The sequence below is a fragment of the Trifolium pratense genome, linkage group LG2 (genome assembly GCF_020283565.1).
Source record: "Trifolium pratense cultivar HEN17-A07 linkage group LG2, ARS_RC_1.1, whole genome shotgun sequence".
Lineage (NCBI taxonomy): Eukaryota > Viridiplantae > Streptophyta > Magnoliopsida > Fabales > Fabaceae > Trifolium > Trifolium pratense.
The window spans coordinates 69,278,939-69,302,727 of NC_060060.1; the positions used below are offsets into that span (position 1 = coordinate 69,278,939).

The 23,789-nt window shown below is 31.0% G+C and overlaps 1 long non-coding RNA gene across 7 annotated transcripts; it reads right to left on the reverse strand.

The window, feature by feature from the left end:
- Positions 1–2,310: 2,310 nt before the first annotated feature.
- LOC123906441 lies at positions 2,311–18,416 on the reverse strand. Of its 7 annotated transcripts, none has more exons than XR_006808923.1 (5): positions 18,064–18,391; positions 16,742–16,879; positions 16,492–16,568; positions 15,098–15,317; positions 2,311–2,439 (listed from the first exon to the last, which is right to left on the reverse strand). It is a non-coding gene; the product is annotated as an uncharacterized LOC123906441 (long non-coding RNA). The 7 variants fall into 7 exon arrangements; XR_006808921.1 differs by having other exon boundaries at positions 2,319–2,448; XR_006808922.1 differs by lacking the exon at positions 2,311–2,439 and adding an exon at positions 13,409–13,855.
- Between the last annotated feature and the right edge of the window lie 5,373 nt (positions 18,417–23,789).

Here is a 23,789-nt window from a genome sequence, read left to right on the forward strand (position 1 = left end):
TGGATGTGAATTTCTTATGACTGATTTTTTTCTCTCTAAAGGGATAGTTCATCAAAGATCTTGTGTTGAATCCCCTCAACAAAATGGTATTGTTGAGAGGAAACATCAACACATTCTTAATGTTGCTAGATCCCTTTCTTTTCAAGCTTCTTTACCTTCTAATTTTTGGCATTTTTCTATTCAACATGATGTTCATTTAATAAATAGGATACCTACACCTCTTCTTAAAAACAATACTCCTTATAATCTTCTTTATCAAAAACCCCCTACTTTTTTGCATTTAAAATCTTTTGGTTGTTTAGCATATGCTTCTACTATTCAAAATCATAGAACTAAGTTTGATACTCGTGCTAGAAAATCCATATTTTTAGGTTATAGAGATGGTACAAAGGGATATTTTTATATGATATTACTAGTCATGAATTCTTTATTTCTCGAAATGTTAAATTTTATGAAACTATTTTTCCATTTTCCAAGAGAAATACCTCTGTTACTTCCATTTGTACTCCTAATCTTGATATGGATAGTCAAGACCTTGAACCTATTACCTTATCACCAAATGAAACCAACATACCTAATGACACCAACATACCTACTGACATTACACCAAATAATGCTCAAACACCAAATGATACCAACATGCCAAATGATACTACCCCTACACCAATTTCCCCTGTTGTTCCTGCTCCTATTAGACAGTCTACCCGCATTAAAAATAAGCCTTCCTATCTACAAGATTACCATTGCAGCCTTCTTACTTCTTCTTCCCCCTCCTTTCATCAAAAACAGCCAACTGTGTTTCCTTTATTCTCTGTTCTCACTTATGAGCAATGCAGCCCTTCTTACAAACAATTTTGTCTATCCATTTCCTCTATTGTTGAACCTAAAACCTTTAATCAGGCCAGCAAACATAATTGTTGGATAACCGCTATGCAAGAAGAAATAGATGCTCTCAATGCTAATAATACTTGGTCCATAGTAGACCTTCCTAAAGGTAAAGTTCCTATTGGTTGCAAATGGGTTTATAGAGTTAAATATCATGCTAATGGCTCTATTGAAAGGTATAAGGCTAGATTAGTAGTTAAAGGGTATACTCAATTAGAAGGTGTTGATTATTTTGATACTTTTTCACCTGTTGCTAAACTAACAACTGTTAAAACTTTACTTGCTTTAGCTTCCATTAAAGGTTGGTATCTTGAACAACTTGATGTTAACAACGCTTTCTTACCTGGGGATCTTCATGAAGAAATTTTTATGTCTTTGCCTCCTGGTATTAACATCCATAATTCAGATACTGGAACAATCAAGGTATGTAAGCTTCAAAAATCTATATATGGTCTCAAGCAGGCAAATAGACAATGGTATTCTAAGTTATCTGAATCTCTCATTTCCTTTGGTTATTTGCAATCCTCTTCTGATTTTTCTCTTTTTACAAAATTTAATGATTCTTCATTTACTGCACTGTTAGTATATGTTGATGACATTGTTTTGGCTGGAATGATATATCTGAAATCAAGAATGTTAAATCTTTTCTTAATGATCGTTTTAAAATTAAAGACCTTGGCCCCTTGAGTATTTCTTAGGTCTTGAGGTTGCTAGAAACAAAGAAGACATTTTACTTAATCAAAGAAAATATACTCTTGAACTTCTAGAAGATAGTGGTAATCTTGTTGGAAAGTCCACTCTTACTCCTTATGATATCTCTCTAAAACTCCAAAATTCAGATTCCCCACTTTATAATGATGAAACTCAATATAGAAGACTCATAGGCAGACTTATCTACTTAACTACTACTCGTCCTGATATATCTTTTGCCGTCCAACAATTAAGTCAATTTGTCTCAAAACCTCGACAAATTCACTACCAAGCTGCTGTTAGTGTTTTACAATATCTGAAAACTTCCCCTGTCAAAGGATTGTTCTATTCAGCAACTTCTAATTTTAAACTTTCTGGTTTTGCAGATTTTGATTGGGCAACTTGTCCTACAACTAGGAAATCAGTCACGGGCTATTGCGTGTTCCTTGGCTCCTCTCTCATTTCATGGAAATCCAAGAAGCAGTCTATCGTCTCCAAATCAAGCACTGAAGCAGAATATCGTACATTAGCAAGCCTTACATGTGAACTGCAGTGGTTGATGTACCTCTTTAAAGATCTGCGCATCTTTTTCTCTTCACCTGCTTCTGTTTTCTACGACAATAAATCTGCCATCTACCTTGCCCATAATCCCACTCTCCATGAACGTACTAAACACATTGAAATAGATTGCCACATCATCAGAGAGAAAATTCAAAGGCATGCTCCGAATTTTTCCCATACCTTCTGCCGCACAAACAGCCGATGTTCTTACAAAACCTTTGCACAGTCCCCAATTCCTTCATCTCATATCCAAGCTTGGCCTTCATGACATCCACAGTCCAGCTTGTGGGGGAGTTTTACCTACTGATATTACTTGATCAAATCAATTAATTTGTAATTAGTATTAGTTAATGTTATTAGCTGTCAATTAGTCAAATTAGTTTAATTTGTAATTAAATATTATCTTTTGCCTTATATAGTCATCAACGGTTCTATTATTTAGGATATATAAAGAGGTGCTCTTCCTCTCAAACTTGTAACAAACTTTATCAATTCTCATATATATACAAATGCTATATATTAATCTTTCTATTTGGTTGATCAATTTCAATACTTTTATTATTACTCCCTCTATCCCATTTTATAAGAGCTAATTTGACTAAATGATACTATTCATTTATCTTGCTTTGACCATATTTGTTTAATAATATATAGATATAAATATTAGCATATAAGATCTTGTTTGATTCGTTTTGATTAGTATTTTCAAAATATCAAGTTTTTATAATTTTTACTAATAGAGATTTAAAGATATTAGCGATCAAAATTGTGCGTTGACATACGTGCATTAGTCAAACTAGCTCTTATGTTTTGGGACGAAGGGAGTATTAGCAGGTAAAAGAAATGAAAAAGTGGATGATGTGGCACAATATTATTGGAGTGTGTTAGAGGAGTGTGATCGAGAGTGTGTTCTTAACATTTAGAAATATTTATATGGTGGGCACAAACTCAAATAATTATTTGTTAAGCACACTCATAACAAGTGAATAAAATTAAAGAAAAAAGAGTTGAATTAATATTAATTGACGTGCCAAATATATTTTCCATTTAATTTTTTTTATTGACGTGTGAGTTCGTAAAAGTTGTGCCTAGCTAACAGTTTCTCTCTTAACATTTCTCGCTCCCATGATGATCTTAGCAGATGAGTTGCTTTTCTTATTTTGTCTTCTTACCACCGAATATTTCCATTAATGTCTCCCGCTTAAGTTTTTTGTCATTTTAAGATCAACACTGCTCTTAAGTCATTTCAACTAATATTGTCTGGTTGCCTTTGCAAAGTGGCAAAGTTTGCATTATTGTGAGTTTTTCTTTATACAGACCGTCTAATCTGGTTCATGAGTTAGTTGTAAGATTAAGTGGTTTTAGCTCCATTCCGATCGCAGTCGCGGAGAGAACTGTGGTTCTCCCTACCAAGTTCAACGTCAATCACCACTGAACCAACTTACATGTGTCATTCTCTTTATTTCAAAAGATTTGGACATTTTACTTAGATTGTTTTTCTTTACGGGATTTAATTTTAGGCAAATGTTAAATAGTGCTCCAGGGGCACTAGTTAAGAATTCAAATGTAGAAAGTTTATCTTGAGTATTGTGTAGTCAACACATGAAAAGTCATTGAGTAAGTGATATATCTAATCTAATATATGGATAATATACATAGTTATTCAATGAATCGAAAATATAGAGTTTTACTTTTAATAGTAACTAGAGATATTTTTTTTTGTTACAACTATCAGAGTAAATATAATATATATTATCAAATGATCCCACCAAAAATTGTATATGTCTTTCTCGTAAAAACAATTCTATTGCAAATTAAAGGAAGTAAAAAAAATTAACGCTCACAATCAAATATTAACTTTGGTCATTCATTAAAAAAAAAATTCATAATAAAGTTAAAGTTATTTCACCATTTTAATTTTTTTTTCTAAATTAAAAGCTATATTTACACTAAAACTTGTTTGTTTAGTTTTCTTGTAAGGCTTTTAATTTTTTTTATTGAAAGTCCAAATGAAAAGAAATACAATAACTAAATGAAATATTATACGAATAGAATAAAAAAATCTTTAAAATCTATGTTAATTTTTTTTAAAGGAATATCTATTAAACTAATTATCCAATAACACTTAGGTGAGATGACGCGAATTTCTTATAGCTTAACCAAGGTCCCGAGTTCAATCCCTACGTGGACATGCCGAGCTCTTAAAACGACGCGGCCCGGCCCATTTTGGACCGGCCCGGTCGGGCTGGGCTAAAAAGCCCGGATAATAAAAGGGCTACAATAATTAGTTATGTTACGGGTTGTCGGGCTTTCAGGCCGGCCCGATTTTTTATTTTTACTTTTAGTGCTCAAACTCAACATTATAAATAACTAAAAAATTACTACACTATATTGTACATACCAAAATTAGACATTCAAATTAATGTAAATCATAGTAGAGCACATGAGAAATTATTAAACAACTTTTTTTTTGTCACGAAGGAGTACGAAGTAATCAATACAACGAGCAACAAACCGATCAAATCATATGATTAATAATTCTCGCGCGCCCTATTTTTACTCATCCGCTACCTATAAGTTTTTTGCGCGTCCTATTTTTACTCATCCGCTAACTAAGAGTTTCTCGTGCGCCCTATTTTTACTCATCCGCTAACTACGAGTTTCTCGCGCGCGCTATTTTTACTCATCTCCTACCTAGAAGTTTCTCGCGCGCCCTTATTTTACTCATCCGCTACCTACGCCCGTGCGCCCTATTTTTACTCATCCACTACCTACGAGTTTCTTGCGCACCCTAATTTTACTCATCCGCTACTTACGAGTTTCTTGTGCGCCCTATTTTTTTACTCATCCGCTACTTAAGTAGTAAAAATGAGAAATTTAAGGAAAATACACCGTTCGATACTCAAGTAGCGAATGATATTTGAAAAACTCGTACGGTGGCAAAACAAACTCTTATAATATAAATTAAGTTCAAATCATCCAAAACAAGTTACTTATATTTATGTTTTAAATTTTTTTATTAAAATTTATCTGGGCTTACGGGCCGCCCATGGCCCATCCTGGCTAGCCCATATTTTAACCGGGCTTTATCGCGCCGGGCTAAAAAGCCCGAAAACAATTCGGGCTAGAATTTTTTCAAGGCCCAAATCCGAGGAAAATCAGGCTAGACGGGTCGGCCCATTCATGATAGCCCATTTTAACAGCTCTAGGCCGTTAAAATTCTTAGAGATATATTTATTGGACTGGACGAGTTTCGTTAGCCTAATGGGCTCGGTCTGCCCATAGGACGAGAGGCCCAACATGACCTAAGATTTATAGTTAAGTAACGAGATGTCCGCCCTAATGGGATATGGATAAAGCAAAACATGAGGCCAACGGGTAAGCCCTAAATTATAGGCTATATTATGAATGTCAATTTGCATCCATCAGAGCGGATCCCCGTGGGGATTGCCCTGTTCGGAGTTTTACATAACCAATAATAAGTCACTTTTTAGCAATAATTTTAAAAAAGTCACATCAATTTATAATTTTAAAAAAAATATAAAAGGTCATCTTTTTAGCAATAATTTATCTTAAATTTTTTTTTGTAGCATGCTTAACAAGTACTCCGAAATACTGTTTAGCATGATATTTTTTTAACGTAACTTATAATTTAAGAGAGGGAGTTTTATTAAATGATTTTTTGTTGGGTAAATCATTAATTAACGAGGATTTAACTTTACTAGGCGATTAATCTTGAAAATAGAAGTTAACTTTAACTGGCACGATGATTACTGAATGGCTAATTGACTGATGAAGATAAAACATTAGTGCTACTTCTAGCCCATAAAGGGACTACTACTAGAACATGAACTTTAATTATATGAAGAAAAAAAAAAGAACTTTAATTATATATATATTAAAATAATTTTGTTTATGAAAATATATTTTAATAATAGAAATATAGTATAAGATAACAAATATTTTATAACCATACAAATAATTTTATAAGATAATTATTCATTAATATTATACTTTATTTATTTTATTTTATTTTGTCAAATAGTGTAGTGGTGAGAAATTTCACATTTAAAATGGATAAGTGAAATGACCGAGGTTCGAACCCTCCACCCTACGTATATAATGCAATGTCTCTGCCAAATGAGACAACCTAAGGGGATAAAATAAAAAATCTTTAAAATTAGTGATTCGTCAAAGGATTGAACTCAGGATCTAAGTTAAGCTATAATAAATCCGCGCTATCTCATTTAAGTACTCTTGGATAATTAGTGATTTTAATTTTAATATAGATACTTCTTTTAGAAATAAAATTAATATAGATTTTAAAGATTTTTTTATTTTGTCTCGTGCGCTTAGCTCGATTGACAGGGACATTGCATTATATATGCAGAGAGACAGAGTTCGAACTGTGGTCATCCCACTTATCCAACTTAACTTTGAACACTAGTGATACTTAAGAGAGAGTTAGGAGAACTCTAAGGAGGAGGCAATGAGGGCCAAGGAACTTCAATCCATGTGGAGACAATAATTTATCACTTTATTACTTGGTAGCGATTTTGTGCACTTGCAGAAAAGTCCCATCAACTATCATAAGATTTTTTTTCTTCGATGAAACGATCAAAGTTAGTAATTAGTCGTTAGTGTTATTTTTTTTCTACTTCCATTAATTTGCAATAGAATTGGTTTTACCAGAATGTCATATACAATTTTATGTGGGAGCATTTGATAATATATATTACACTTCCTCTAGTCAACGTTAAAAGTAAAACTTTATATTTTCGATTCATTGAATAACTAATGTATATTATCCATATATTAGACTAGATATATCACTTACTCAATGAACATAAAAATTGAATTTTTGTTTATAATAATTGTCGGAGAGAGTATTATATTTGTAACATATTTTTTTCATAATAATTTATTTTTAAAAAATATTTAATTAACTAATATAAGGTGTTACATTTTATAAAAATATCTTTGACGCAACAAAAAATTTAGAAAAAATATTACTAAAATAAAGCTCGTTAAATCGAACCTAAAGCAAAAAATGGCATAAAAAACGGACGCTCATAGCAATCACACTCTCTCGCACTCTCTCTAATCCGCAAGTAGGCTTGGTAAACGCATGAATAGTATCATCTTCAACCTCTAGCGGGTCGACCCACGAACCAGAAACGGGTCAAAATCCCGGTAGCGCTCCAGCACATGTATATTCCGTTTTTCAGCACCGTTTCGTATGATTTTTTGTGGGTTTTGACCGAAATAACATTTCTAATAATCTTAACACAAAATAATCAAGTTTTAAACATAAAAAAGTGAGGTTTACAGAGAAATTCGTAAATCTTTGAACTCCATGAAAAAAAAGTTTTTTTTAGATTTCTCCCTCTATGATTGTCCAAAAAACACGAAATTTGTTTCATTAGATTCGTAAAATCATGCTCTACAAAACCTCTATAATATTTCACTTCAGTTTATGGCATATCAAGATTCGAAATTTTGACTTACAAGAAAAAACGAAAATTATCCAGGAATTTGATGTGATCCTAAAATTCTATCCCTTAACAAGAAGAATTATTTCGGTCATGGAATAAAAAGAACCAAAGTTGAAGATTATCATTCAAGCATGTGATAGTGGAAAATGAAGAGCTCATCCACTAAGCATATGAAAGTGGTGCACCAAGCAATAAAAGAGCACCACTATCTCTTCTTTTATTTTTCATTTTCCTTATAATAATTCAGGCCCACTATCATGATAGTTAGTGGCTGAAATCCTTTTGTTTTCTTAGGAGTTACTTTTTGCTTATTACATCATCATAAGTCATTCTTATATATAGGAGGCATGTAACTCTTGCTAAAAAAAGATTTTGGATTGAGTAAAAATATGAGATTTATTCTCTTTGGTTCTCTGAACCTCATTTTTAGCTTATCGGCTTGCCGTGACGCTAATCTTTGACTTATCAACCGGAGCCTCCATAGTCGGTTGTGGCGTCCTCACGACTTATCAATCGGATTTTTCCATCCCGATTGTGGCATCTTTCCACCACCTATATCATCACAACTCTTGTTTTGTTCAAACCGCTCCGCGATTCTCATCATTTGGTATCAGAGCTCAGGTTCAAATCAGGTGTTATCTATCCTTTTCAATTTTATTGTTGGTTTTATTTTTGATTTTCATAGTTTGAAAAAAAAAGTAAAAAAAAAAACCGGAAAAAAAAAGATGGATGAAGAAATGCTGCAAGTCTTCACCAATGAGTTAGAGAAGTTATTTCATAGTGAGTTTAAAAAAATTCATGAAAAGTTCAACCGCATAGAGAGGAAATATAGAAGAAATTATGATAAAAGAGATAGAGAAAATGAGAGAGAAGATAGAAGAAAGAAACGTGAGGGACAAATAAAAAGTCATATGGCAAGTTTTGAAGTATTGTCGGAGAATTATCTCCTCAAAAATCTAGAGAAGAAGGATAAAGAAAATGAAAAAAAAAAGGTGTAAGGAGATACTTGAAAGTGAGGTGAAAGAAAAAGAGATAATTGTGAAAGAGGTGAACAATAAAGAAATTCATGAAGAAGAAGAAGAAGAAGAAGAAGAAGTAGAGCAAATGGAAAATAAAGAAAAAATAGAGATCAATGAGAGGGAGAAAGAGAAAAGTGTTGAGAAGTTATGGCATGCAACTACACTAGTTTCTTCTTCTAAGTTGGTTTGTATGATTAAGTGTTGGGACTCTTCTAATCATATTGATTTGTCTAACATTTCTCGTTTATGTCATGAAGGGAACAAAGTAAATGAAGAAGAATTTCCTCAACCAGTGGAAACAAATTACGATCATTTTGTCTGTGAATCACAATGTATAAAAGGGCAACATATCTTTTAAATCAAAATGAAAACTTATCAAAGGTGAAAGTTATATGTGATGGATTCTTTAGATTTATTTTTGACCCAGGAGGTATTCAAGCTACAAATTCGAGGTCGAATTCTCTTGAAGAGGGAGGGAATGATGTGATCCTAAGATTTTATCCCTTAACAAGAAGAATTATTTCGGTCATGGAATAAAAAGAACCAAAGTTGAAGATTATCATCCAAGCATGTGATAGTGGAAAATGAAGAGCTCCTCCACTAAGCATATGAAAGTGGTGCACCAAGCAATAAAAGAGCACCACTATCTCTTCTTTTATTTTTCATTTTCCTTATAATAATTCAGGCCCACTACCATGATAGTTAGTGGCTGAAATCCTTTTGTTTTCTTAGGAGTTACTTTTTGCTTATTACATCATCATAAGTCATTCTTATATATAGGAGGCATGTAACTCTTGCTAAAAAAAGATTTTGGATTGAGTAAAAATATGAGATTTATTCTCTTTGGTTCTCTGAACCTCATTTTTAGCTTATCGGCTTGCCGTGACGCTAATCTTTGACTTATCAACCGGAGCCTCCATAACCGGTTGTGGCGTCCTCACGACTTATCAATCGGATTTTTCCATCCCGATTGTGGCGTCTTTCCACCACCTCTATCATCACAACTCTTGTTTTGTTCCAACCGCTCCGCGATTCTCATCAGAATTAGAAAAAAAGAAGAATTGTTTAGTTGAAAAAAAAATAAAGAAGTTGATTTGCTGCAAACATGAAGAAGATGGAATGAAAATTTAGTGGGTAGTTTTGCAATTAAACTATTTTGAGTTACTAGTATGAAAATTATATATTTTTTATAACTTAAATGATGAAAAATAAATGGATGGTCTTGATGTTGCCAACTCAGATGGGCTACTCTACCCATTTTTACAGTGATGGGTAGATAAGAATTTGCCAACAAATTACATATGTTGCGTTTAGTGATGATTAATTTTCATCGAAAAATATGTGGGACATACAACATGAGTTCTACCCTCCTAACCGAATGTTAAAATAGATGACTATTTTTGTAAGTTTGATAAAATAAAGGATCAAAAGTGCAATTAAAAAAATAAATTAAAAATGTGAGCTATTGGATTTCTTTTTTTAAAGTGTACGTGTGTTTTTTTTCCTTATTCTTATGTTCAGTGATTTGATTTTAATTACTACTCTATTAATTACTTGTAGTTATTTAATATATTAATTATTTGTAATTATATGATTAATTGTGTTTTTTTTATTAATTGTGTATAATTATTAATGGTTAGATGAAGACTCACTTAAGAATTTCTCATTCAATGAAACTTGTGGATTTAAACTTTCAATCATTAAATTTCTTACATTATTAAATGAAATTTTTTACAGGAGAATATTAATGTGTGCCCTAAGGACCCATATTAAGTAAGCAAATTATATGCATCCATAGTCGATCGTAAAATTTTTGATTCTCAATTGTTTGTGAGTTCAATTAGGTGATATTGAACGGTCGGATCGATGAAATTTTAATTCTTCAATAAATGTTAGTAATTTTAATCGAACTTCACAACACTTTATATAAAAACACGAGATCCTATGAGTATGTTTATAACAATCTGTATATACATTTGGAGCCCGATTGTAAACATCTCATTCGTAGTCCATATTAAAAATCTCTCTAAAAAAAGCAATATTAAAAATCAGTTAAATTAAAAATGATTTTTTAAGTTGCTTCTTCATCATCAACAACACCATTACACAAACAGAGTCACCACAATCATTGTATTGTATCATCATCAAATATAGAAACAAATCCACAAACCCCAAATTTCAAATCTAAGAACACCATCGGATCCTAAATCAAAAAACACCAAAATCATCATTATCATTAATCATATCTGGATTAAAATCAAAACATAAAGTTTCCTTGCCGGTGAAGCTCTCATAAAAGATTCCTCGTCGGAGAAGACGTCAGATCTTGTCGGTGATAGTTGTTTTGCCGAGATTCAAAGCTTAAGGAAGAGTCAGAATTTATCTGTTGTTTTAGTTGATCCGAGTTCGAGATCCAGTTCCGATTTTGCCAGGAGAAATTTTTAGTTTTGTGTGATTCCAGTAAGATTTCGGGAGAAGTTTTCAGTTTATATTTGTTTGGAGTTTTTTTTAGATTTGAAGATGGTGATGAATCTGGTGTTGTTGTTCATGGTGATGAATAGATGTTGTTGATGATGATGAAGAAAGAAGAGTTTTTTTTTAATTGAATAAAATTAATCATCATAATAATAATAACATGGGGCAACAACGTAATTAACCACTCCTCTCTTTAAAAAAAAATAAATTTTGTGGCCCCACTCACCAATAAAAGGAGCAACCTGTTGTAGCAGGTAAAATAGAGGGTTCATTGATGGACCTTTATTTTTGGGGTTCATATTAGGTGGCATTTACAATGCACAAATTTAACAATTTGTGCATGGATGCACAACTTTATAAATTTGTTTCTGACTGTTAGATTTAATAAGGAACACAGTTTTACCGTAGTCTATCAACACTAGATTGTTTTTCACACCCAAATCAATCTAACCCCATCCTCTCTCTTTCCTCATCTCATTTCCCAGAAAATCTGTATCCTCACCCACTCCTCCTCTATGCACCGTGCTTTTCTTTTCTTTCTCTTGTTTCCAGAAGAAATTGATTAGAATGGATTTAAACAACCATTTAAATTCATGGAGAGATATTTGAAAAGCAGTTCTGGATCCAGAAGTTAGAACTTGCAATGGCAGGATATTGAAATATTGAAACACCTCTTCCAAAAAAAAACATTAGTTCTTCAAAATATGGACAGATCTAAAAACAATTTGATGGAGAAGAGAGAAAGAGATATCATAATTCTTTATTAAAGATACCTATAATTTTATTTATCTACCATTTTTCAATCTTTGCATATTTTGACATAAATCAACAAAGATACCTATAATTTTACTTATCTACCCTTTTTCAATGAGTTAAGATCAGATTAAAATAGAAGAAGATAATGGTGGGTTAATATTATTTATTTAAGTTTTTTTTTTTATAAAAATAGTAATTAAAATTAACGGGTAAGGGAGGCAATTGAAGTTTGTTTAATGTGTGAGGAGCATGATAAGTTATAATGGAACTGTCAAATCCAGCCGTTAACTTAAAGTTGTGCATGGTGCACAAATTTAAGATTTGTGCATGTTAAATGCCACCTTCATATTAAGGGGAGAAAGTGGGTAGGTGGGATGAGAAATTTTCAAATGATCTGGATGGAACATTTGGCTTTGATTATTTTTCTTACAAGATTTAGTTTTAAATTATTATTTTTTATAATATAATATAAATATAAAGTTTTTGTTGTTAACTAATCTCTATCAGAAAATTTGTGATACACATAAGACAGATTGTTTTCTCTCAACCAAATTATTTTTACACACAAGAGTTATAAATCGAACATTAATCACTTGATTAAAAGGGACAAGATTTTTACCACTAAGAACAATTCACTATTGATTCATTTATCTCCATTTTAATTGTGTTTTAAACTAAGTTGCTGCTTTGATTAAAAAACACACAAGTGTTGTTATATAATATATATTTGTTTTCACTGATCTTTGGCATATCTTATGCTTTAAGTGGTGTTGTTATATAATATAGGATTAAATATGTTATCAGTTCTTAAAGAGAAAAATCATGTGTCACTGCTCTAAGATTTTTACTTATGTGAAGCTATTAGCATAAGGTGTGTTGTTTGAATCTCATTGATAACAATAATTCAATTTTTATAATATTTTATAAAAAGAGCTTGCTTCAAACAAAAAAAAAAAAAGCTAACATTTTTTTGGTAGAAAAAACTACCTTATTATTACTAACATGCAAACATAAATATATATATATATATATAGATCACTTTCTCATCAACAACCAAAAGTTAATACTTTTTAGTATGGATTAATGAAGAAAAATCAACATCATATTTCATGTTCATATAATTAGATTGCACATATTTGTAGCCAAGCGATCACAAAATGGAATATCATATAAATTTTTACGGCAAATGTTGCACTCGTTAAAATCTTAAATAGTACTCTATCCGTCCCAAAATATAAAAACTAGTTGACCACTACATGCACACCAATGCATAACTTTGATTACGAATATCTTTCATTGTGCATTAGTAAAAATTATAGAAATGTGATATTTTGAAAATACTCGTCGAAACAAATCAAACAAGATCTTATATGATAATATTTACATTTATATACTTTTAGAAAAATATGGTCAAAACAATACATATGAATAATGCATTTAGTCAAATGATGTCTTATAAAATGGGACGGAGGTAGTAAGTTTATTATAATTTTTTTACGAGAATGTATAAAGTCAATGCATTGAAAATTGTAATATTTAATTTTTTTAAATAAAAAATCTATTTAAATGAAATGCTTAAAAAATGTCACACAAGCACTCGTTAACTTTAAAATGTGATATCTCCAACAAATATACAACACAAAGGGGTATATTGGTCATTTTGCTAATTGAGAAACCTCCCACACGTGACTTGTGGGACATTATCCTTTTGTCATTTTCCTATTTTCTATTCTGTTGCTCCCTCTTCCCTTTGTAGCTTTTTCCGCCGCGCAACCTCTTCAAGCTGCCACAGTCGCCGCCATGCCGCCTCTCGCCACAGTCGCCGCCATGTCGTCTCTCTCCACTCCGCCACCTTCTTGTATGTGTCTTGTTCTGTCTCTCGCTCTACTCACTGCGTGCGATCTCTCTCGCTCTCCTCGCTGCACAATGTGATCTCTTTCTCACTCTCCTCGTTGCAATTTGTTATCTGAAGCTCTGTTTATCCTTAAGGTAAGCATTCTTTAAAAATGAATTAGGGTTAGGGTGAAATGATTTAGGTTATAAATTGGGGGTTAAATGATTTTAGTATTCTCACCATCTATGAGCATTCGTCATCATTGTGCACAAGCTATTTGATAAAATGTTTGAATTGTTGGATTTAGAAGAAAAATAGTTTTTTTTGGCTAGAAATTGGGCTTAAAATGCTTGAAGTTTTTAGATCTCTGTCTGTTCTTGTTTTGGCTAGAGATCGGACTTATTGGTGATTTAACTACCCGAGTTGCTGTCGGTCTAGTGGGAGGTGATTGTGAGCAATTTTGGTGAAAATTTAAAATGGTAATAGCTAGCTAGTTGAAATGAAAATTGAAACTGTTTTGGTTTCATTGAGTTGTTTGGTTGGAGATCAAAGATGTAGGTGTGATTTATCCTTTCCCGGAATCGTTTTGAATGTTAGAGTTTTAGAGATGATTAATAATTTAAAATGGATCGATGATAAATATCTGTTTTAATAGTTTGTTTGATTTTTGTTTTTGTTTTCTGCTATTCTAAAAGATAATAGGTGCAGTTTATCAAGTATCATATTTGTGTTTAGTACGGTGATTTTGTTCTAGTGAGCTTAGCATTGCCTATATTTGCCCAACTCTGTTGGTTGTGTGTGCAACTTCAACAAAGCATCTTATGTTTTTTCAAGACTCGTCTTATGGTGATTTGAAGTTGACACAAGTCATGGATGGTGAAATCACCCCTCTCTAATGGATGAAACAAGAAAAAGCAAAATAGTAATTAGGGATGCTCATCTAATTTTTGTGTTATTGAATCCAGCCATTGGAATTTACTTCCGAAATAATAGGTGCTGGAAAATCATTGCACCCCATGAAGTAGAACTAGCACTAAGATTTAGTTTGGTCCTACATATATATAGAGTATATACAATTCAGTTATGACATTGTAAAATTGGTTTACTCCAGAAATAGAGAACCTAGTGCACTGAGCTGAATAACAGTCTGGTTAAGTTTCTTCTTTCCCAACCTATAAGTGGCAGCCCCTGGTTGGGCTTGTTTTGTGATTACATTGAATAAATACTAAAAAAAATAAGGCAATCCTAAACACCATACTAAAAAGTGCCTATAATGCATTTAATACCTATTAAAATTTTATCTATTGATCTTACTATCATACACACACTCACATTTAACACAAGTCAATATTTTTAGTCAAAAACAATCACAAACAATTTACCTGATTTTTCCTAGAGTTTTGCATTTGCAATGAAAATGCAACTTGCTCCTTCAATATATCAACTTGTGAAGTGTTTTCCTTGAGCGAATTGATTTCAGCTTGCATTTTCTTCATCTTCTCATTAGCCTTGGAGGAAGATGTCAAACTTGCAGAGTGAGAAATAGTAGTGAGTTGAGATGGTATTTTCAGCTTGCAATTTATCCTGCATATGTAAACAGTCCTGCATATGTAAATAAATTTTATTTCTAAGTTTGTTCCTAAGTGGACCAAACTCATAATAGTTCAGTGAACCGGTTCATTTTTTCGGACCCGAACTAAACCAAAATTGGAAAACTGGACATCAACATTAACATATAATTGCATACCAGCATCCAAACACTACCAGCACTAATTACACCATACTAGAAAGTCCCAATAACACAACTCAATATTTATCTACTAGTCTTATTATCGTACACATCTCACATTTAACACAACTCAATATTTTTCAGTCAACAACAGTAGAGAAGTTCCTATAAAGTCATCTGATATCCCTTATGGAACATCATTGATAGTATTATGCCACAAAAGTAGTAATTATAGTTAATAATAATAATAATAAAGTGACAACTTAAATCTAGGAGTAATAATGGGAAGCACAAAAGAGAAATGAAAGTCCAACATTGTCCATTTAAAAGTTCAACATTGGACACATTGCTACATTAAAGAGTGCAATATTCAAATAAAGAAACAAAATGATATAGTCTATGACATAAAGAGTGTCAAGGTTCCACCTATAAACCAGCTGCTACATTATGAGCTGCAAAATCAGTAGTAGATACTTACAATCTTCCTCAAAAAGCCGTTAAGAAGATACAATCACAGTGGGGGTTTTTTGTCAATACTAAAATGTCTCGACATCAAAATATGGTCAATCTGGAAGAGATCTTAAGCTAGCAGCATGAGAAAGACTTACTAAAAACGATAAGTTATTCACATGCTCTTGTTTCCACTTAGATGGGGAGAGTGGATCCTGCCAAATGTTCACCCTTGGAGGTCCATGATGATCTGCAGCATGTCAACATTGTCAAGTTAATAATAGGCAATTAATTCTTCATGAAAGTAGGGGAAATATTTCACTTTATGAATCACTCCATTAGCTTCACCACTAGTTCAATATTCAATTTTAACAAAAATGATAAGTTTGTAAGTATGAGATATATACTACTATTATCCTTATCTCAGTTAGAATTTGCATTAACAAGTTGTAGAGTGAGATAAAGAGTGTCAAGGTTCCACCTATAAACCAGCTGCAATGTACATTATGAGCTGCAACATACTTTCAAACTTAATAAACACTGATGCATGTTAAGAATAGTGAAAATTGGGAGAACAAGAGTTACATGATGTGATACCTGAACCTTAGCTCCACAATATGTGCTCAAACTTGGGATTCATCATTCATGCTAAGTAAGTAACCTCAAGAAACAACCTACAAATGAAAAAAGTGGCTAGCGTTAAATTCTTACAAAATGTGTCAGTTATTACAAATTAAGTTCATTGTACAAAAGTGAGACTACTCCTAAGAATATTGTCTCTAGTGCAAAACCAACCATACAACACAACCACTAAATTCTCTCAAACAACCTATAGAGACCAGGCTACCTCTAAAACACTGGTAAAAGATATAACACCAAATATCAGGTAAGGTTGGCTCTATCTTGTGTCCATTTCCATTAAAAGAAGAACTTTGAGCAGATCAAATTGCATCAAAGAAGAGCATTCCTTTGTTCAACTTGTAATCTGCGAAATTGGAATAAATTAATCAGATCAAAACATCTGTACACATTGAGCATAGAAACATATCAAGTAAACACCAAAAAACAGTAGCCACACTTCAACACACCAGATAGAACCCCTTAGTCAACAACAACTATATTACACATGGAAATGGGAATATATTCTAATGTGCACATATAGAGATCAATATCACATAACTATATTACATAAGTACTCTTAACTTAGACAAAAATCAAGCAAGAAAACTATCCAAGAAAGTATGGTTGAAGCCTAAGTCAATTCAAAACAAGATATTATCAATTTATAATCAATTCAAAACAAGATATTATTGATTTATCATGACAGGTATGTGGTGCAATCTAAAAGTTGCAGAAAATGATATGTGAGACACTATGGGATCTCCTTTCATTACATATTGAACTTATGAACAAGCTAATCATTGCACAAATAATAAGGAACTCTATTATAGCTGAACATGCTCAAATATATTCTCAACTCTTACGACAGGTGGTGCACGCCTAATCTGACCATTTTACTCAAATACATAGAAAGGTTCTTCGACAAATAAAAACGGCGTTCAACTCGCCCAAGTGATTACAAGTCTTCTTAATAATATTAATAATAATTATCAGTTATTTTCAATATTACTACAAGCTATCCTAAACTAGAAACTAATTCATACTAGACCACGTCTTCAAGTTTAGTTCAATCCTTATTCTTTCGACACTTTTTTTTTATATATATATTTTTTCACCTTAATTATTTTTCCCGAGGTCCCTAACATTTTGAAAACAACTCAATTTCCATTCCCTCTTTTTGTACACCCTTTGCCTTCCACTATCTTTTGAGCAACATGGAAATAGTCGGTTCAATTATCAAATACATCTTTGATCTATCCAAACCATTTTAATGTAGTATAACAAACACTAATCAGTCAAAATCCCAAAATCAAGTTAAAAAATTGTTATTTCCATATACAATTTGCAAGATCTAATTTCATGAAAATATATTAAGCTAGTAAGAACAAAACTATCATCTATGAAGCAATTCAGGAACAAATTTTGTGGAAAAAACAAGAATCACAGAAGCCCCTTAAACTATGATTTATACTTTATACCCTAGATCGTTTAACCCCCAATTTATACCCTAAATTGTTTGACCTTAAATCATTTTTAAAGAATGCTTACCTTAACAATGTGTTTGAGCGTGAGAAAAAGATTGCAACGAGGAGAGAGCGAGAGAGAGAGAGAGAGAGAGAGAGAGAGAGAGAAAGAGAGAGAAAGAGAGAGAGAGAGAGAGAGAGAGAGAGAGAGAGAGAGAGAGAGAGAGAGAGAGAGAGAGAAAGAGAGAGAGAGAAAGAGAGCAGAACGCGGCGGAAGCGATGGCGGTGGCAGGCAGCGGCGGTGACGAGATGGAGCAACAAGGTGAGAGCGTGTGTTTACGTTTTTCAGAAGGATAATAATATTTGGTACGACAACTGAATTCGTCGAAATCACACGAATGCACTATTAGGCTCTGTAGTTTGCATTTTATCATCCAAAAGAGCAAAAAGAGCAATCCGCCTCTGCTACCTCAATCTGTCCCAACATAAAAATACTAAAATAAAGGCAATATGAATAAAAAAATATTTAATATGAATTGTCACTAAAATGAGTTCAATCTGAATACGCTATCCAAAAAAATTTAATGTACATGAGATGAGACGGTCAAACAAGAGGTGAAAAGTAGCATATGGGTGTATACTTTGACTGTTTAATTATTTTTGTAAAAAAAGTAGAACAAGAGAACAGGGTTTAAAAGTCAATCGTACCAAATTGCACTGTTCGTGCCTTTTGTGCGAAAAATGCTTCGCACCATATAGCAATGCCCTTTTCAGAAACAAGGAAACAGGGAAGAGAGAGAGAGATTCACATGTGTGCAGTGTTTTAAAGAAATAAAAAATAAATAGAAATCTTTTACAAGTAAAAGGAATGTTGAGTTGCTCACAATCAAGTATTTTGATGATGTGGCACTCTACAAGAAAAGTTTACAATCTCTATTAAAAAACTTTTTCATCATCTCCTTTAATTAAATCATTTTAATTTTAATTATCAATATATCAAATTATCAAGTTTACAATCTCTATTAAAAAACCTTTTCATCATCTCCTTTGATTAAATCATTTTAATTTTAATTATCTTTAATTAAATCATTTTAATTTTAATTATCAATATATCAAATTATCACTATATAACTTCTTAAAAGGGACCAACTAACTAAAATGAAAAATTATTAAATTAAAATGGACCAACTAATATATAAGATTTATATAACCACAAAATATTCATGACTATTGGAATTCTTTCAATTCTAATACTAATAAAAAAAAGGAATCATTATATTTCAAGCAAGTGAGTCACTTTGATATTCCAAACCTCTTTGATCGATCCCTTAAAGAGCTGAATTTAATAAAAAAAAAAAACGTGTGTCTCTCTTCATTGCAAGTTAATTGGTTCCTAAATGAATTAAAAGGTCACAAAATATATTCTTTCAATACTAAGAAAAAAAAAAGTGGTATGTGCTATGTATTATGATAGGTTTTTCTTTCAAATTCTAGAGCTAGAAAGTGGTATGAGCTAGAAAAACACTTTACTATAAAATGAGAAAGTTTAGTGACTAATAGATTCACTCTCACTCTTTATAACCACCACCCCACATTCTTTTTCTACTTATTATTTCTAAATCTTAATAATTGATATTTTCACTCAATCTTTGAGCATATTTCTACCATGGTGCTATGTATTGATATCCAACAATATTCATTTGTACTAATGTTTAGTTTTTGTTCTTCATGTGTAGGTTGAAAGAAATAATTTTTCACTACAATAGAATGTTAATGGATGAAAAGGCCGGTATACTCAATTACTCTTATCAAATTATATTGTTCATTTAAAAGTTATCTTTAAAATATATTTTTTATCATAACAATGATTATAAGTAAACAATCTTATTTTTCTCATTTATTTATTGATATTGGTTGTTCATTTGTTATCGAGAACATAGAACGTTATATTATTTTAGTCTACTTACTCCAAATCCATGTGATAGAACTAGAGGAAGAAAAAGGTATTTACTAATTTATAAATTTTTTGTTTGAGTCATCATTTACTTTCTCCAAAATAACTCTTAGGTATGTATTCTTCAACTTTTAATAATGTCTTATGTTCTTTTCTTACTTTCCATGTATGCCTTCACTCATTTATTGATTTCTATGGCAGAATATTGACTAAAGTATCTATTGATTTTCATGCATCCTTACGAGAAATTTGTAAAACAAATAGTCACTCATATAAGAATATCTTATCATCTATCTATCTATCTATCTATATATATTATATTTATATATATAATTGTAAAGCAAACTTTTTTTTGCTGATGTGGCAGCCTAACAAAGCTTCTCATTTTTTTTCTTTTTTCTAAGCAATAGTTGATGCTTATGTGTCATATATCATTACATTGCATGCTTATATGTACTTTCTAATATAACCCTCAATTAACTTTCTCATTATTCATTAAATATATAATAATATATAGACTATATAACTCTTTGAAATAGAAAAATTCTTCACGTTTTTCATTCTTGACCTTTAAAATTCTTCTTCCCATTTTCTTAATTTATTGCATTAATTTTACACTAATTAAATATTTTAATGAATTTTTATCTTACACTAATCAATCCAAATATATTTAATGCATTAGTCTATTATGCATCCCTTCCCATAAAAAAAATACTGCTTCAATTCTAAAAAAAATAAAAGTAAAAGATTGTTAGAACTTAAAAACTTAAAACACTCTCCAACTCTTTAATTACACTAATTAGATCTATCTCTTAACATTCCTCCAAATATAACTTACAAAATGAAAATATTTAATGCACAATTTTTCAGATTCATTGTCACTATATATAGCCACCACCATCCACTTTTCCATGGTGCTATTGAAACTACTATGTTCATTTGGACTAAAATTGTTGTATATTGATTTCTCTCTCACTTTTTTTTTTCTTTTCATTTTCAGGCTGAAAGAAATAATGTTTTACTTCAGTTGTGGTGTTAATCAATGAAAAGGTATTTCTAAAGTTATTTATTTTGTTCTTCATTTCTACTAAAGTTATTGTATATACTCTTTTTTTCCTTCTTTGCATTGAACGAAATGATTTTTCACAAATTTTCACTTCATGTGTGGTGCTAAATCTAATCAATGAAGAAGTAGGATGAAACAAGGTTGCCATAAGCTGATGAGCTGTAGGACGAAACAAGGTTGCCAATCAAAGATGTCACGCAAAACATTTAAAGATATATACATACATTTTAGAGTCAAAGTTATGTAATTGTTTAGCTCCTCTAATTGCCTCATATATGTAACTGATAAGGTTTGAAAGATCATATAATTAAAGAACACCTTCATGTCTTCCATTGAAACCCATTTCTTTTTATTTTTGCAATTTTGCTCTTTGTATCTCATTTTTCGTTAGTGAACATCTTTGAAAGGTGACAGAAGAGATAATATACTATTTCTCTTTTTCCTTTTTGTAATTTATGTTTTTAGTTCTTGAGATGTTGAAGAGATATAATTTACTTAGAATTTTAATTTGTAACATAATATTTTTATACATTTGTAATGATCTTATTCTATTGTTTCTTACGAAGGTATAAACTATATATCTATTGTTAACATGAAATATAGTCATTGAGAGCTTTAGTAAGTGTGGTACCGAATTTAAAATCAATTTTTGTAAAGTATATTTGTGGTACTGACTTTTTAACAGATGCTTTTTGAGAAATTCATGTTAAATATGATGTGAAGTTTATACAGTTATGACAAGATCTCATTCTATTGTTTTTGATGGTATAGACCAAACATGTCTTCCATTGAAACCCATTTCTTTTTATTTTTGCAATTTTGCTTTTAGTTTTGATGCATAACATTTTAAAATAAAATGATTTGACTCTTTTTTTTTGTGTTTGCAGATCACCAGATTGCGCCTCTGTATCTCATTTTTCGTTAGTGAACATCTTTGAAAGGTGACAGAAGAGATAATATACTATTTCTCTTTTTCCTTTTTGTAATTTATGTTTTTAGTTCTTGAGATGTTGAAGAGATATAATTTACTTAGAATTTTAATTTGTAACATAATATTTTTATACATTTGTAATGATCTTATTCTATTGTTTCTTACGAAGGTATAAACTATATATCTATTGTTAACATGAAATATAGCCATTGGGAGCTTTAGTAAGTGTGATACCGAATTTAAAATCAATTTTTATAAAGTATATTTGTGGTACTGACTTTTTAACAGATGTTTTTTGAGAAATTCATGTTAAATATGATGTGAAGTTTATACGGTTATGACAAGATCTCATTCTATTGTTTTTGATGGTATAGACCAAACATCTATGTCAACAATAAATATTGTCATTGAGAGCTTTAGTATATGTGGTACTAACATACTTTTTGTCAAACTAATCCGTGTAGAGAAGCCACTTTTGGTCTAACTAATGAGGTTGAAATCTATCTTAAAAATATTTAGCCTTATGTAGAGATGGATTTTTAAAAGATAACTTTCTCACACCAACCTTTGCAATACTATTTTTTCTATATTTCTTAACTCTTATTTCTTAATTATGGTTATTTACTCACTCATTGTATTCATGTAAAATTTTAATTTACAATAGTTGGACAGTTACAATTTTAATTAATTTTCCTATTAAATTTAAAAATAACTTTATTATACCAACCTTTGAAGTACTTTTTTTTCTATCCTTAACTGTTGTGTATATAACTATATGATTTCATACAAGGCTACTACATGTTTGTGGTACAAATTTTGGATTTTGGGTCTTTATCATTTCCTCTAAATAACTCTTCGGTGATGCATTTTCAATTATGTGTTGTAGTTTTTCCCTCTCTTTCATGTCTGTCTTATGTCTTGGCTCTTCATTGGTTATTATGGCATGGTAGGAACTAATTAAAGTTACTCTATTATATAAAAATTGGGCAAATTATAAAATAAAATTTTAATTTTTAATGTAAATACAACTACATTTTTATATAATAGCTAACCTTTACGGACATGCAAATGCATAAACCTCAAGGAAGATGTGTGTAATTTTCCCCATATATATATATAAAAGAAGGATATATTGACTCTAAGAGTAAGTCATTAGATTTATACTCCATATTCTCACCCTTCATTTTATTTTAATCTAAAGGATTAAATTCAATTTTAATTGCTAATCATGTGACCTCGTCTTTTTTAACTATTCCCACAATGTTTTATGATTTCCTTCCTTTTATTAGTCCAATAATCACGGTTTTCTTTTTTGCTCAATATTCATGTTCATCATTATTATTATGTTCACAATTATTCTTCTAAAACTTATATCCTCTTCATCTAAATCTCTTCAATGACCTGTTGTTGCATTGCATTACTTTGCGTTCACTCTAGGTGTTCAACCCGTGGCACGGGTTTGATTAGAATGTTTAAAAAAAAAAAGTTGCGTTTTATAATAAATTGTATTAAAAATGATAATTTTTTTAGATGTGTTGAATTATTCTTCGATTATAAAAATGACTTTTAAAATATTTTAAATTTTTTTTCTCCATTCAAGTGAATCTATAATATATATAGATAGATAAAAATTGTTTTAAACACAGACAATGTGTCATTCAGGTGTATATAGAAATTATTAGAAGTGCATTCGATTAGTGTATTATATTAAAAATTTGTTTTATTAATCTTGTTTTTTCTGGGTTTAATTTATATATCTTCAAATTAGTGTAATTTTTATTTTAATGTATTTTTTGTTTTTATGAAAATACAGTGGATCATTTTAATACATTCTTTATATCTACCATTCTCTGTAGCTCT